Source organism: Juglans microcarpa x Juglans regia, unplaced genomic scaffold (assembly GCF_004785595.1).
Source record: "Juglans microcarpa x Juglans regia isolate MS1-56 unplaced genomic scaffold, Jm3101_v1.0 JmScfU0022, whole genome shotgun sequence".
Taxonomy (NCBI): domain Eukaryota; kingdom Viridiplantae; phylum Streptophyta; class Magnoliopsida; order Fagales; family Juglandaceae; genus Juglans; species Juglans microcarpa x Juglans regia.
Genome location: NW_024475766.1, coordinates 29308 through 46368, shown reverse-complemented (window position 1 = coordinate 46368; position 17061 = coordinate 29308). Strand labels below are relative to the sequence as shown.

Below are 17061 nucleotides of genomic sequence, written 5' to 3'. Positions count from 1 at the left end.
GAGTGTTCCATTGTTGTGCGCTCTCAGCAAGATAGTCAAAAAATAGCAATGCTTCATCAGGTTCCTTGCTAAAGAATTCTCCATTGCACATAGTCTGAACAAACTGCTTGCATTGTGGAGTGAGACCAGTGTAAAAATAATTCATCAACCTCCAAGATTCAAAATTATGATGTGGACAGATGTTCACTAAATCCTTAAACCTTTTCCAGTTGGCCTGTAAAGTCTCGTCAGATTTCTGATTGAACTGGTTGATCTGCTCTTGTAAATACTGAGTTCTCTGAAAGGAAATTTTTTTGAACTCACGCTGCATATCAGACCAACTAGAGAGAGAATTAGGCCTCAAAGAATTAAATCAAATCTTCACTTTATCCTTTAAAGAGAAAGGAAATAAACGAAGTCTAATAAATTCATCAGTAGTGGCTCTATTGATAAAAGTAGTACAGGCCAACTCAAAATTTGTCAAGTGCTGATAAAGACTCTCAGAATCCATCCCGTGGAACTGAGGTATCACTAACATCATGCCATGCTTAATAGAAAAATTAGGTGCATCGTCTGGTAAAATAATGCATGATGGTGTAGTGTTGCATGTGGGCTGCAAATAATCCCAAAGAGTGCGTGGTGCAGGTGTAGCCATGGTTTGTTCAATTTCAATGTCCTCGTCTGTAGAAAAAACAGAAGAGCTATCTATCTTTGGACTGTTTATATTACTCTCAGTGCTCGATGTAACTCTAACCACTAACCTATTTGAATTGTCTCTCATCCATAACATGAAACATCAGTCCAAATAGTATAAGTAAAGTTCAAGTGACTGAGTAGTAGGTGACAAGTGAAACGTGTAATAAGAGATAAGATAGTGATAGAAACATTTGAGATAAAAAAAATAAAAATAAAAATAACAAGTTTAAATTTACGTCAAGCAACTATTCATTGGCAACGATGCCAAAAACTTGACTCACTAAAAAATAAGCAGCACAGAGGTTCTCCCAAGTGCAGGAGGATGTCCCGTAATAATTAGGAATAAATTCCTAGATCGTCTCCTCAGAAAAAGTTACTTAAAATCAAACTCGTTTAAAATGGTGAAAATATTCATAAAGAGAAAATAAAAAGATGATTTGTGAAATGAATGGAAGAGTGCAACAGGAATGAAAATGGTACTAGTCATGGACTAGATTCATATTTTTGGATTTTTGAGCGTCGAAATGAAATGTAAAAGACTAACAAATTGAAATTAACAATCAAAGATTCAACTAAACTAAACAAACTTAATTAATCTGAAAATTAAATATTAAAACTGAAATTATTTAAGTCCTAATTAAACTTTAATCAATCTAATAGCAATGGAATTAAGAGATTAATAAAACTAAGGTAAGAATTAAACTAGATTATAAAGTAATTGACAAAATATGAACTGAGAATTGAAAAGCCCCAAAATAAAGATTCTAGAGATCATCCTTATATTCAAATCACAAATTTTCAAAATCAATCCATACCAATTGTAATCACTGTTAAATCAAAGCTTAAAGAAGCGAGAAAAATAATTAACACGAAGTAAATAAACAGCAAATAAAATACCCAAAGTTCTAAGTCAAATATCTCAAAAATACATCACAAACTTTAAACTAAAATTAAATAAATAGTAGAGAGTGAAAAGAGCAAGTCAAATGAACGGAGATGGAGGTGGTAGGCAATGGAGGTGAAGACTGGAGTGTAGCAGTTGGATCTCGAGGTTCTTCACGCCGCAGCACTGTGTGCGTTCAAAACCCCTTTCGTTTGCGTTCGTATGAAAAAAATAATCCTCCCACGTCGTGCCTCCTCTGTCTTTTTTTATTTCTTTTCGGTGCGGCGTGCATGTGTGTGTTTCTCTTTTTTTTTTTTTCTTTTTCGTGCGTCTTGCAGGTCTTGAGTCTTTTTGAGATAAGGTCTTTTTTTTTTTTCCTTATTACTTCCGTCCAATATCCAAATATCAAGAGATTTGTGTCTTTTTTACTTCTTTTTGACTTTTTGACTTGCCTTTTTCTTTGACTTTTCTCATGCATTTTTTGCCTATATAAAAATAAATAAAAATTAGAAAAGAAATAAAATAAAATATAATAAAAAAGAAGAATAGAATATAAAAAAATTATGTTGTGCATGTGAATAAACATTGTCCAATTAAATCACAAGTTATAAAATTAAGCATAAATCATGCTATTAACCAATTTAAATCACAACTCAGATTTATTCATCTTAACCATTTTTCAATCTAAAACCAATAATAATGTAATGAAATAAATAAAATATATTGGTTTTAAATGTATAAAATATGCAATAAGTCAGCTTAATTAAGAGTGCCACCAAATCACTAGATCATCTAAATGCCATGAATATCTTGCCAAACTATGGGCTACAGAATTGGCCAAACGGCCTTTATGATGTATTGAAACTTTTGGAAATCTAATAATCAACCTCCTTATCTCTTGAATCAAATTTCCCCATTTAGACATAGAAACCTGCTCTCTGTTTAGTTCTTGAACTACCAACATGGCATCACATTCAATTTGAAGATCAATAATACCCAACGGGAGACAAATCTGAAGACCCCTCAGCACATCCAATAGTTCAATCTCCATAGGATCATCAATCTCAGCTTTTGGTTTGCTTGTTGTGAAGACCACCCTGCCACCCTCGTCGCGAAGAACCATGCCTGCACCTGATCTACAAAAGTCATGGAAAATAGCACCATCTGTATTTATCTTCATTACTCCTATAGGTGGGGGTTGCCAACCACAATGAAGTTTGCATCCTTGCTGTTGATTCTCTAATGCAGATTGATATTCACTATAACCTGACAAAGCATTATCCAAGACTTCTACTAGTTTTAAGTTTTTCTCCTCATGGAGAAACTGATTTCTTATATACCATAGCCCCCAAGCACATAGGAACAGTTTCTCAATTTCTCCTTGTTTATTCCTTCTGACCAAGTGAGCCAAGATTTGCAAAAAATCAAGATGAGCTTGAAAATCTTGCAAAAGACTGAGTTGTACCTGTAGAACTTCTTTGAAACTTGAGCAGTATAGAAAAGCATGATTAATATCCTCTTCTACCACCTTGCACCATCTGCATTTAGCATCTTCCACCACCTTTCTTGCTTTGAGATTCTTCAGAGTTGGTAGCCCAATCTTACACACCCTCCAAGCAAAAATCTTTATTCTGTTGGGTACTCTCATCTTCCAAAGTTTCCTCCACCATTTCCTTTGCTCCTCCCTATATGAAATCTCACCCACCTACCCTTCTTCACACACAAACATGAACAACCTGTAAGCACTCTTTACACTATACTGACCATTAGACTCATGCTGCCATACCAAACTGTCAGGTTGGCTCTTAGCAGGTAACATAATATTCAGGACCTCGTGGGCTTCACTTTGAGGTAAAAATCTTCTAATCTTCTCCACATCCCACCATCTTGTGTGCTCATCAATCATCAAATCTGCAACTGTCCAGTTTAGTTGTGTTTGAGTTATAGAGCCTGAAAGTGGGATTAGTCTATGTTTAGGCAGCCAATAGTCAGACCATATATTAATAGCCTTTCCATCTCCTATCCTCCATATGCAGCCCTTTAATAGCCAACTTTTTGCTTCCCAAATACCTCTCCATACATAAGAAGGGGCTGCACCTAACTTAGAATCTTTAAAATCAGATGAGGGGAAATACTTTGCTTTGAAGATCCTGTGTAGCAGTGAACCCTCTTCTTTAAGAATTCTCCATCCCTGCTTAGCTAAGAGTGCTAGATTGAAAGTCTTTAGATCTTTAAACCCCATCTCACCATTAGCTTTTGATTCACACATCTTTGTCCAACTCACCGACCTTATTTTAATTCTCCTCTCCCTTCTGCCCCCACCAGAACTTGGCAATTAAACTTTCCAATTCAGAACATAAAGAGATAGGAAGTTTAAAACAACTCATCATGTATGCTGGGATTGACATGGCCACAGCCTTGATAAGCACCTCTTTCCCTCCTTGAGACAAGATCTTCTCCTTACACCCTTGAAGCTTCTGCCAAACCTTGTTTTTAAGCTGAGAGAAAGCTTGATGTTTTCCTCTGCCCACCATAGAAGGGAGCCCCAAATAGTTATCATAATTTTGGCATTGCATCAGTCCCCACAACTACATGATCTCTGACTGTTGAGTAGCTATGACATTCTTGCTAAAAACCATTGTAGTCTTGTCCTTGTTCACCTTCTGCCCAGAGGCCTTTTCATAGATCTCTAGTAGCTGCATTATATTCAAGTTTGTTTGTAAATTAGCCCTACAAAACAAGACACTATCATCTGCAAACATTAAGTGATTCACAATAGGAGCATTCCTACATATCCGAATCCCCTCTACTGCTCCATTCATCTCAACTTGTTGTAGCAAAGAAATAAGTCCCTTAGTGCACAATAGAAAGTAAGGGGAGATATCCTTGCCTTACTCCTCTAGTGGGACAAATAGGACCTTTTGGATCCCCATTTACCAAAATGGAGAATGAAACAGTCCTCACACAAGTCATAACCAGCTCCACCCACTTAGCACCAAAACCCATTTTCTGCATTACTGTTTCAAGGAACCTTCACTCTATTCGATCATATGCTTTGCTCATATCTAGTTTAATAACATGAAACCCTTCTTTCCTTGCCTCTTCCTTTGAATGAAATGGACCAGCTCATAAGCTACTAGGACATTATCCGAGATTAATCTCCCTGGTACAAAAGCACACTGTGAATGTGAGATCAGGTTTGGTATAATCTTCTTCAGTCTGTTTGTAATCACTTTTGACACCAACTTATAAATGACATTACAAAGGTTTATGAGTCTGAAATCAGACACTAGTTCAGCCTTATTCTTCTTGGGAATCAAAGTGACATAAGTATGGTTCAACATAGGGGGAAGCTACCAGTATTTAGAACATGTATGACAGCACAGGTCACATCTCTTCCCACAATATGCCAAAACTTTTGATAAAATAGAGGGGCCATACTATCAGGACTAGGGGCCTTTGTGGGATTCATTTCCTTCAAAGCCACATCCACTTCTACTGCAACAAAAGGCATATCAAGTTTATGTTTCATATTAGTAGTAACCCTTCCAACTAGATTCTCCAAAAAATCAACACTGCCACTTTCTGTAGATGCTGTGAACAGATCTTGAAGGTAGTTAAGGATTACTTCATCTCTTGCTTCATCCACATGCCAGCTTCCATTTGAATCGCTCACTCCCTTGATCATATTTTTTGCTTTTCTTTGTGATGCCTTATGATGAAAGAACGTAGTATTTTTATCCCCTTCAATTAGCCATTGCACACTCGACCTTTGTCTCCACATGATTTCCCCCCTTGCCAACCATTTATTCACCTCTGATCTAGCATTCTTAATAGCCTCACGATTAAGACCCTTAGGATCTGCATCCTGAACATTATAGAGTTTCTACTTTGCCTTTTTCAGATTTTTTTGCACATGCCCAAAATTGTTCATGTTCCACCTTTCTAACTTTTCACCAAATCTACTAATCTGTTTCATCACCCCTTCCATTGTTCTTTCCCCAGCACTATCCAGCCAAGCACCCTTGATGACCTCTTGACAACTACTATTGTCACAACCCCGTCCTATTACTAGAATGGAATTGCGACGCGTGACCTTTTCTTTCCTTATTATTATTAGTGCTATTTTATTTATTATTATTATTATTATGTCTATGTATATACTTATGTATATATATACATATATTTTTTTGTAGAAAGGGACATGCGTGAACATGTTGTGCCTGCACTCTGTACTTCTAATTTAATAAGGACACTGATAAACAGTTTCTTTAATATTCTAAATAAATGACTCTCAGAGTCCATCATCCATTTACCAAACATAATAGTCCTAAGAAAAGGGGACTTAGTCCTTATGAACCATACAAAAGGCATTTAACCATCTTATATGGGGTTACCATCACCCCACCATAGAAGTTATGCCATTACCATCACCCTACCATAGTATTTACATCATGCCCGTGGGCATATTGTTTATAAGTCAAACCAACAAAACGTCCCAACATGGGACCCATCATAGAACATAAAAAGAACATAACCATCCTCATCATGGTCAAACCATCAGGGAGACCCTAAGCATCAGCCCCACCCTCCTTCGCAGTGCCCTGCTCCACAGTCTCATCTTTTGTACCTGGACGTTTAAAATATAAACACAAAGTGAGTCTAATACTCAATAAGCAGTACACCATGTCGTTAACTAATTACTCACATAATCTTTTCTTTTGAAAACATGCATACATAACATTTACAGTTCTTGCCATTACTTCCAAGCATAAATAATTTAAGAATTAACTATCTTTTCATGCATAAACAGTCTAAGGCATAGCTATACTGTAACACCCCGTATTTTAATGTATTTTCACTGAAGGATTATTTTTAATAATTCAAAAATTTATTCTCTTATTTTATAATTATCGGATATTTTAAATGGTTATTTTATGATCTTTAAATTGTGAAAATTAAATTGTTATGTTTTCTTAATATTTATTTATTGTTGTACATTTAAATTGTTCTTCTTTTAAATTAATTGATTGTGGATTTAATTATTTTATTTTCATTGTATCATTACGTTTAAATTATTTTAATTGATTTGCTGTTTTAAAATCATTTCGTTGGATCATTTTTGGACCCAAGAGTGAGGATTGGACCTCATTTCTTTTCTCCATTTTCTTTTTTCTCTTTTTCTTTCTTTATCCTTCTTTCTTCCGCTACTCCTTCCTTGCGCGACGCACCCCCTCCTCTCTCCCGTGCGCTTCTTCTTTCCACCCAACCCACCGCCGTCGCGCCGCCGTGAGCGACACCGCCTGTCCCGTTCGTCCCCACCAACCGGCGACACCACCCCACCAATCTCAGCCTCCCTCCGTGCCGCCGATAGCCTCCACCAACCGCTCACAACCGCGGTGCATCTTAAGTTCCAGCGCCGCCGTCGCGCCACCTCCGGCCACCAACTCTTCACCACTTCATCATCGACCTCCTAGCAACCCAAAGCACCCATCCTTGGCTCCGATCTACCACCGGTGAAGGCTATCTATCTCCATCTCCGATTTCGACATTTTTGGCCTAAAACCGCCCTCTACGCTGCCACCCACGGCAAACCACCACCACCACTAGCTTCACCGACCACTCTAGGCTCTACCCTATCAATTTCGGGTCTTAGTTTGTCTCCGTTCAAAAGTGGGTATTTGAGACCCACAGCCACAGTGTATTTTACACTGTAACGTTGCTGTGTCGCCACCTTTTGCAGCTCCATGATCCTTCAGAAATTATTATATAGCACTGTAAGTCTTTTTCTAAAGAACTATCGTGATTTAAATATATTTTTGCACTAACTCATATTATTGTGATCTGGTTGGACATACCGGACTGAGTCCGAGGAGTTCGGGGTCGGATGATTGTGGACGGAGTTGTGTATTTGGTTGGTATTGTGAGTTGGTGGTTGTTGGTATGGTGTTGTTCATGTACATGGCATATTGCACGCATAATCATGTTTGTAAAGGAAACTGGGTTTCCGTGTAATGCATTCATGTTCATGTGTTGATTGAAAACTGGGTTTTCATGTGTTAAAGGATTTTTGGGTGCGTGTGTATCACGACCCCAAGCCGAGATGGGGTATTATCTCGGTGGAGCTCCTCTGGTCACTCGGGAGCGGAATATACTAGTGACGTCCCTGGTCGCTGGGCGACAACGGGATCGGACGAGATGGTCTCGTGCCGACTCCGTGGCCCCTCTGCTAGCGGGGGCTAGAGGATGCTTGGCCACGAACGCGCTGGGCGTGAACTGAGCATCGCTACGAAGCCAGGACGTGCGGATGATCCCTAGGGGAGATCATGGTGCATTGGTTAATGGAATAATGGGCTGTTTTCTGGAAAATAGCGTGTGTTGATTAAAAGGATTTTATGTGATTCATTTTCTGGGAAAATGAGGTTTTATTGATTTGGGTCATTTTCTGGAAAATGACGGAGTATTATTTTTGGGCCAAAATGGGATTTTGGCGTGTGTTGAAAATATCTATTTTCGGGAAAATAGTATTTTTGGATTAATGCATATTTCATCATATGCATGCATGTTGGTCGCATTAATGTATTTTTATCTCGTAGTTGTTTGGTTATACTTACCTGCGGTACCATTTTGTGGTAACGCAGATTTCGATGCAGATGAGGCTGAGGGTGAGCCTGAGGATTCGGCTCCGCCCGAGGAGTGATCTGGGATCACTCGTTTTGGTTTGAGACTTGTAAAATATTTATTTTGGATGACTGTATAATTTTTAAACCTTTTTACTGATTGTTTAAATTGTATTAACACTGGTACTTAGTTGTATTAATTATCCGCTGCGTTGTTTTTGTACACTGTTGCATGTACACACACTTGGCACTAACGTTGGGATGTGTGACCCTGTTGTCATCATCCCGGCGTCTCGATTCCCGTGTCTCCTTACATGGGGTCGTGGGCGCCACAGGTGGTATCAGAGCAGTTCGGCTCTGGGTAAAACCACATGTCCCATAGGTGGAGTACCAGAAAGTTTTAAAGTTGTGATTTGAAATTATTTGGTTTGAAGTATGTTATTTTAATGGTTTTAATTTATTTATGTTTTTATATTTTGTTGGTTTTATTTATTTTATTGTATACTACTTGTTTGTTTATTTTATATTATTTGTTTTATTTTATGGCAGGTTATTTTATTTTATTTATTTATTTTTTAATTATTTATTGTGCACTACTTCATTTGTTTTATTCATTTTATCTTATGATATTTTATTGTTGGTTTTATTCATTTTGTTGTATATTATTTATTTATGAATTTTATTTTATTTTGTTTTGTTCGGAGTTGAAAAGCGGGTTAAGAGTTGTGCTATGGCAGGAAGATGGTACGATTGTGAATGTCATTGTTAGACTTGAACACTTAGTGTAGTAGGCCTGAACTCTTGGCAACTGGTTTGTTTTAATATCGAGGCTTGAAGGGAACGGCATGATCTGGGTGAACTCTTTGGAGTAGGAACTCAAGTCGCAACTGAGGAGGGAAATAGTTTTAAATCGCTTAGGTTAATTGAGGTCGTAGCCTCCGTAGAAATTATGTAGTGAGTTTATGGAGTAGGAGGTTGTAAGTTCAACGAATTCCAAGGTTAGATTTTTAGAAGGTCACCTAAGGTTTGAGGCCTCATAGTTTTTAGGAAATAAGTTTATTGGATTTAAGGTGGTAGGTTCAACAAGCATTGAGGATTACTTAGATTAGAAGTTTTCGATTTGTCGACTTGATAAGCAGTTTGATAACATTTGGGGTTTTAGAATTTACAAGTTTTATAAGGTGAATGTTTTAGATTTAAGGTCATGGATCTTCAAGATTTTGGGAAATGATTTTTATATGGTTTAAGGTTTTAAATTGCAGAGTTGAAGGGTTGAATTATAATAGGATTTGAGTTCTTAGTTTTGTAGACTTGGTACGCTAGCTTGGTCTATTCTATCAATTGATTAGTTGGTAACCATTAAATTGGATTGATCAGAGTTGAGTTACTGATATGAGAATTTTTAGGAGAGAACTTCTTTGGAGATGGAAGGTAATGATCTAGTTTGTGTATTTTCGAGGATTGAAGATGTTGATCTAGTTCAGATAATGATTGTTTTTAGCTCGAGGTTAGTGACAGGTTGAGGATTTAATCCATATCAATTTTAAGGAATAATAGATGGTGCGGACGTAGGAAATGATTCTTGTTGATTTCGAGGATATAGGCCCAGATGATGGAAATGGTAGTGACAGATCACTTGCACGTTTGGAGGATTATTGGTTCTGGCTAAGTGTGCATGAGATCGATGCGTAGTAGTGGTGAGTGTGTATGCATTTCGGAGAGTACAGGGGTCCTTGTCTCATTTTTGGCTTGGAAGAAGTGTCTTGGGTAGGTGTTGAAGATGAATAAATACAATAGTATTAAATTCAAGAGATTTTGGTTTGGAGTTTTTGGTGAGTCAATCGGAGTGTGTAGTCGAAACGGATTACTCAATGGAATGATGGTTGACAATAATTATTGTGATTATCTATAGGAATTAATTGTGACTTGAGGTTACCTAGGAATTTAAATTTTGAGGTTATACTTTCTTTGGAGATTGAGAATCCAGTTGGTTGAATTAAGGACATTGTTATTTAACTTGAAGAGAGATTGATGGGTCGTCATGTTTGGTGTATGATAAGATCTTGGAAGTTGAAGTTAGGCATTAGCGATGAATAATATGATCAAGTATGTGAGTTAATCAAGCATTAGGATCCTTGGGTGATTTGCATTGGCTTTTGGTGGATTGATGATTTGAGCAATATGGCTGCCTTGAGGTTTAATAGTGATGTGTTATTGAAGGAACTAGTCGTACTAATACTAGCTTATAGGAGTAGAAGTAGGCGGGCGAGTTATCAAATAGGTTTTGATAATGTTTTGGTGAAGTCAATGATGGTTCGTAATGAGTTTAGTCACCGCTAGAGTAGATGTTATTCTGAATGTCGGTGATGAGCTTTTGGGTTTAGATTATTGGATAGAAGTTTATAGGTGCTCTTTTTGGTTGGTCGGGTTGGAATCGAATCTTTTTAAGGTATGTTCCTTATCGTAGATGAGACGGATATATTTTGGGTTGAGGTTGCTTATTTTCAATTTGGGATGCTGAGGTTGGTTTTCTGTCTATGATCATAGATGTATTTTGCGGAATATTGATTTTGATCAAGGCAGCAGGAGTTAATTGAGGAATATGAGTGATAACTCCTGGTTTTGGGAAAAAGAGTATTTTCTACCAAAAGGTGGTAAGAGTTTTCTGGTTAGTAGGTATGGAGCCACCTTGTACTCGATGGTGCTAGTTTTTATGAGGACATAAATTTTATGCATGTGGCGAATTATCAGAGTGTGCAGCAGAAGCGTGATATTTGTGGTTGTAGTTAGGAGTTCGGATTTTGTGCTGATCTTGAGGAATTAGTGGTGACTTGAATTTTTAGATGATGCTTGTAGTTGGAGATTAATCTTTTGGTGTGCAATTTGTTATTGATGGTTAACCTTGGAAGTGGCCATTAGGTTACCAAAGTAGAATTCAATGGAGGTTTAGAAGTTGTAGCATAGGAGCTGATTGAGGTTAGCATGGATTATTGTATGGAGCTATTGATCATTGGAATTTTCTGGATATTGTATTAAGGTTCTTGTGGAAAATAAGATTTTGGTTAGTATAGTCATCTAGGAATACTGGTCGTGATGTGCCGCTGGAGGACTAATACGAGTATGTTGGATATCGCCATAATTTTTTTTTTTTGAGAAATGTGCCATGTGCCGTCAAGTTAAAGCTGAAACATCAAAGACTTGCTGGTAGGGCTTCAACCTCTCTCTATTCCTGATGGAAGTGGGATGATATTTCTATGGATTTTGTTGTGGGTTTGCCGAGGACTCCTAGTGGAAAGAACTCAAGTTTGGGTGAATTGTTGACCAGTTGACCAAGAGTGCCCATTTCTTGCCTATCATAACACTGACTCTTTGGGTAAGTTGACTCGTTGTATGTTATGGAGATAGTGCGTTTGCACGGAGTGCCCAAGAGTATCGTGTCAGATCGGGACCCGCGGTTCACGTCCCATTTTTTGGAAGAATTTGCAGGCAGCTTTAGGCACTAAGTTGAAGTTTAGTACTGCATATCACCCACAGACAGACGGTCAATCAGAGCGTACTATCCAGACTCTTGAGGATATGTTGCGTGCTTGTGTCATGGAATTTAAGGAGAGTTGGGAGAATCACCTGCCGCTAATTGAGTTTGCTTACAATAACAGTTTTCATTCCTCCATTCAAGATGGCCCCGTATGAAGTTTTGTATGGGAGGAAGTGTAGATCACCGTTGTGTTGGGATGAAGTTGGCGAAAATAAATTGATTAAGCCTGAGATAATTCAAGAAATGAAGGACCAAGTTTAGTTTATAAGGACTAAACTGCGGGAGCCCAAAGTCGCCAAAAGAGTTATGTAATACAAGGAGAAGAGACTTATCATTTGAGATAGGTGATTGGGCTTACCTTAAAGTCTCTTCGATGAAGGGGGTTAAGCGCTTTGGCAAGAAGGGAAAGCTTAGTCCGAGGTATGTTGGCCCTTTCCAGATTATAGGGAAAGTTGGGCTAGTTTTGCTTATAGAAGTTGCCCTGCCAGATTATTTTGGGGATGTCCATGATGTGTTCCATGTGTCGTCTTTGAAGAAGAGTTTTGGTTAGCTAGAGCCATGTTTTTTTCGACTCTGAACGCATTGAACTTCGGCCTAATCTTTCTTATGAAGTTGCCCCCAACTCAGATTGTGGATTGGAAAGAGCAAAGGTTAAGGTCTAAGACAATACCTTTGGTGAAGGTGTCATGGGGCGATCCGATGGCTCAGGATTTCTCTTGGGAGAGAGAAGCTGACATGAGAGAGCAGTACCCGTATCTGTTCGATTGATTCTGGCGGTATGCTCTTAAGTTTGCTCCTAGTTGAATCTTATTCTTGTCTTAGCCTTAATGTTTGACTTTGCCAATTTCGAGGATGAAATTTTATTTAAGGGGGGAGGATGTAACACCCCGTATTTTAGTGTATTTTCACTGAAGATTATTTTTAATAATTCAGAAATTTATTCTCTTATTTTATAATTATCGGATATTTTAAATGAGTTATTTTAATGATCTTTAAATTTTGAAAATTAAAATTGTTATGTTTTCTTAATATTTATTTATTGTTGTACATTTAAATTGTTCTTCTTTTAAATTAATTGATTATGGGATTAATTATTTTATTTTTAATGTATCATTACGTTTAAATTATTTTAATTGATTTGCTGTTTTAAAATCATCTTCGTTGGATCATTTTTGTGACCCAAGAGGTGAGGATTGGACCTCATTTCTTTTCCCCACTTGTCTTTTTCTCTTCTTCTTTCCTTTTTCCTTATTTCTTCCGCGGTACTCCTTCCCCGCGCGACGCACCCCCTCCCTCTCTCCCGTGCGCTTCTTTCTTTCCACCCAACCAATCGCCGTCGCGCCGCCGTCGCGCGACACCCCCCGTCCCGTTCGCTCCCTCACCGGCCGGCGACACCACCCCCACCAATCTCAGCCTCCCTCGTGCCGCCGGTAGCCTCCACCAACCGCTCACAACCGCGGCGTATCTTAAGCTCCAGTGCTGCCGTCGCGCCACCTCCGGCCACCAACTCTTCACCACTTCATCATCGACCTCATAGCAACCCAAAGCACCCATCCTTGGCTCCAAATCTAGCACCGGTGAAGGCTATCTATCTCCATCTTTGATTTCAACATTTTTGGCCTAAAACCGCCCTCTACGCCGCCACCCACTGCAAACCACCACCACCACTAGCTTCACCGACATCTCTAGGCTTTACCCTATCAATTTCGGGTCTTAGTTTGTCTCCGTTCAAAAGTGGGTATTTGAGACCCACGGCCACAGTCTATTTTACACTGTTACATTGCTGTGTCGCCACCTTTTGCAGCTCCATGATCCTTCGGAAATTATTATATAGCACTGTAAGTATTTTTTCCAAAAGAACTATCGTGATTTAAATATATTTTTGCACTATCTCATATTATTGTGATCTGGTTGGACATGCCGGACTGAGTCTGAGGAGTTCGGGGGTCGGATGGATTGTGGACGGAGTTGTGTATTTGGTTGGTATTGTGACTTGTTGGTTGTTGGTATGGTGTTGTTCATTGTACATGGCATATTGCACGCATGATCATGTTTGTAAAGAAAATTGGTTTCTGTGTAAATGCATTCATGTTCATGTGTGATTGAAAATTAGTTTTTCATGTGTTAATGGATTTTTGGGTGCGTGTGTATCACGACCCCAAGCCGAGATGGGGTATTATCTCGGTGGAGCTCCTCTGGTCACTCGGGAGCGGAATATACTAAGTGACGTCTCCTGGGTTGTCGCTGGGCGACAACGAGATCGGACGAGATGGTCTCGTGCAACTTCGTGGCCCCTCTGCTAGCGGGGGCTATTGGATGCTTGGCCACGGGCGTTGGGCACAGAATTGGGCATCGCTCTTTGCGTAGTGGGTGCTTGGCCACGAACGTGCTGGGCGTAGAACTGAGCATCGCTACGAAGCCAGGACGTGCGGATGATCCCTAAGGGAGATCATGGTGCATTGATTAATGGAATAATGGCTGTTTTTCTGGGAAAAATAGCATGTGTTGATTAAAAGGATTTTATATGATTTATTTCTAGGAAAATGAGGTTTATTGATTTGGGTCATTTTCTGAGAAAATGACGGAGTATTATTTTGGGCCAAAATGGGATTTTGGCATGTGTTGAAAATATCTATTTTCGGGGAAAATAGTATTTTTGGATCTAATGCATATTTCATCATATGCATGCATGTTGGTTGCATTAATGTATTTTTATCTCGTAGTTGTTTGGTCTATACTTACCTGCGGTACCATTTTGTGGTAACATTAGATTTCAATGCAGATGAGGCTGAGGCTGAGGGTGAGCCTGAGGATTTGGCTCCACCCGAGGAGTGATCTGGGATCACTCGTTTTGGTTTGAGACTTGTAAAATATTTATTTTGGATGACTGTATAATTTTTAATCCTTTTTACTGATTGTTTAAATTGTATTAACCATTTTGGTACTTAGTTGACTTAATTATCCGCTGCGTTGTTTATTGTACACTGTTGCATGTACACACACTTGGCACTATCATTAGGATGTGTGACTCTGTTGTCACCATCCTGGCGTCTCGATTCCCGTATCTCCTTATATGGGGGTCGGGGGCGCCACATATACTTTCATGCTTAAATATTTCCTAAGCACATTCTTTACTTTACATTCCACTTTCATAGGCCAGTACACACTATTACGCCCCGTGTGTTGGGGTTAGCAGTCTTTTGGACCTGGATCCAGCCCGTGGCCACAGGTTAGGAATCCCTTTTTTATAGGGGGCAGCACTGGGTGCACTACCCGTACTACTTACCCGGCATTGCAATCTGCCCATTTCTTTGTACCCTTTTTCATACATATGGCTGTTACGTACATTCATACATTCATGCTTTCATTTCTTTTCCTTTCCTTTCATTAGAAAAATCACATTTTCATTATCATCATTTAATGCCAATGCGTATGCGTTTCTTTGAAAAGAATGTTTCTTGTCATGCTACATATAGGTAAGGCATAATTACTTAAGAGAGAGCATGCATTACCTTACATACACACAATGGTAATTATTAAGGTACTTAACAGGAGTTACCAAGAAAGGCTTATACATACTATACATGCATCTATTCTTTCATAAGAGAAACATTTGGAAGGAGAGAGAGAGACTTTTTCATAAAAGAGCTTTGTGTGTAAGGAGCATGGTCATAGCTACTTACCTCGATGCTTTACACTTAAGTTCCTTGATTCTTGAAATAGACTCATATCCAATAAAATGAAATGAACGTATTAAAAATTCGTTTCATATCAAGTCTTGCTATCCGACATCCTCACGTGCTCACTTAATCCCATATTGGAACTAAAATGTTTTCCTTAACCCATTTAGCTACAACACGGCACTAATTCAACCCTTAGTATCCTTATTCCAATCTTTAAGAAACCCATGAAAGTACGAAGCTTGCTTGCTGTCCCTTTTTAAAGACTACTATTTTATACACAAGGGATCGGTAGGAATCGTGAGTCAAAATGTACAGGACGGTAGGGATTTATTTAGGAAGAGGTAAGGAACGAAGAGGTACTATAAATCTGGAATTTTCATAAGGAAAGGCATTTTGACAGTTTTGCATCATCATGTGGAAGGTAGATCCAACAAGGGGTAATGCTTATAAAAGAGTCGACTTTTGTCACTTATTCCTCAATGGTTTTTCATGCTAAAGTTTATCTTTAGTTAAACCAAAAAGGGGTGAAGTTAAGCAAGGTTAAGTGGGCTGGTTTAAGCTTTCAAAATAGAATATATTTCCAAGCTTCCGTAATACATGGACAGCTAGCAATCTCAATGCATTCATGGTCTTAAACATCCTTTATTTAACCAAGTCTCAATCATATAATTTAATATCTCAAGAGTAGTAAAAACTCAAGAAACCTTATGTACATATATTCTGAAAACGGTACAAATAAAGAGACAACTCTTGGCAAAATAAGAATTCTTGAGATAAGCTTACTAATTTGATTTGAAAGTCTTGGTGGCTTACTTAGGCCATAACTCTTAGGAAAACATGTCTAACTATAAACTTTAACTCCATTAATAAAGACATGACTTTAACAAGATTTGAAACATGCTTTGTGCAACACACGGTGGAGCACCAAAACAAAGCCTAACACACACACACATGGCTTCTTGGTCCACATACATATATCTATATATTAACATACCAATTAATCAACACTTGAGGCCAACTAAATTAACTAAGAAACATACCATTTCCATAATAGGGAACACACGGCAAAACACCTTCAAGGTGCTCGGTTTGCGCAGAAAACAGAGGTTTTGGTTGCTACCCACTAGATCAACTAGCAGAGGAATTTAAATGAGAAATTAGTCTAAGAAATACCACACAAAGTCGGCTCACATGGAGGTTTCGAAACTCGAATCACAAGAAAATCCCATGGAAGGTGTAATACCTGCTTGGGTCCCTCTTGAAGCCACGGAAATGCACAGCAACAAGAAGAGGAAGAGAAAATCCAAAGGATTTAGGGTTGGAACACAGCAGAAAATTTCTAAAACACAAACTCTAATTAAAACCATAGATCTAAGATTTCAAAACAAGAAATTGAAGCCATAGAAATCCACTTACACAGTGGATCTTTCCTTGAAGACTTTCGGGGGAAGCTTAGGTGTACAAAATGGGAGAGATCGGCTTGAAGAAATGAGAGAGATCGCGCGCTTAGGAGAAACCGAAGGGTTTTTCGTGTGGATGAAAGCTTGAGGAGTTGCTCTCTCCTCGTGTGCCTTGGGATCGACGGTGAAGTGGAGTGCAGAAGAGTTTGTTTGGTTTTTTTATCTTGGAGGCCGTCGGTGGGGTAAAGGGAAATGAAAGGATTTT

At 38.6% G+C, this 17061-nt stretch overlaps 1 long non-coding RNA gene across 1 annotated transcript; it reads right to left on the bottom strand.

The window, feature by feature from the left end:
• Positions 1 to 6033: 6033 nt before the first annotated feature.
• Positions 6034 to 16744, bottom strand: LOC121245459. The gene is made up of 2 exons (XR_005936792.1): positions 16640 to 16744; positions 6034 to 6188 (listed from the first exon to the last, which is right to left on the bottom strand). It is a non-coding gene; the product is annotated as an uncharacterized LOC121245459 (long non-coding RNA).
• Positions 16745 to 17061: the final 317 nt, after the last annotated feature.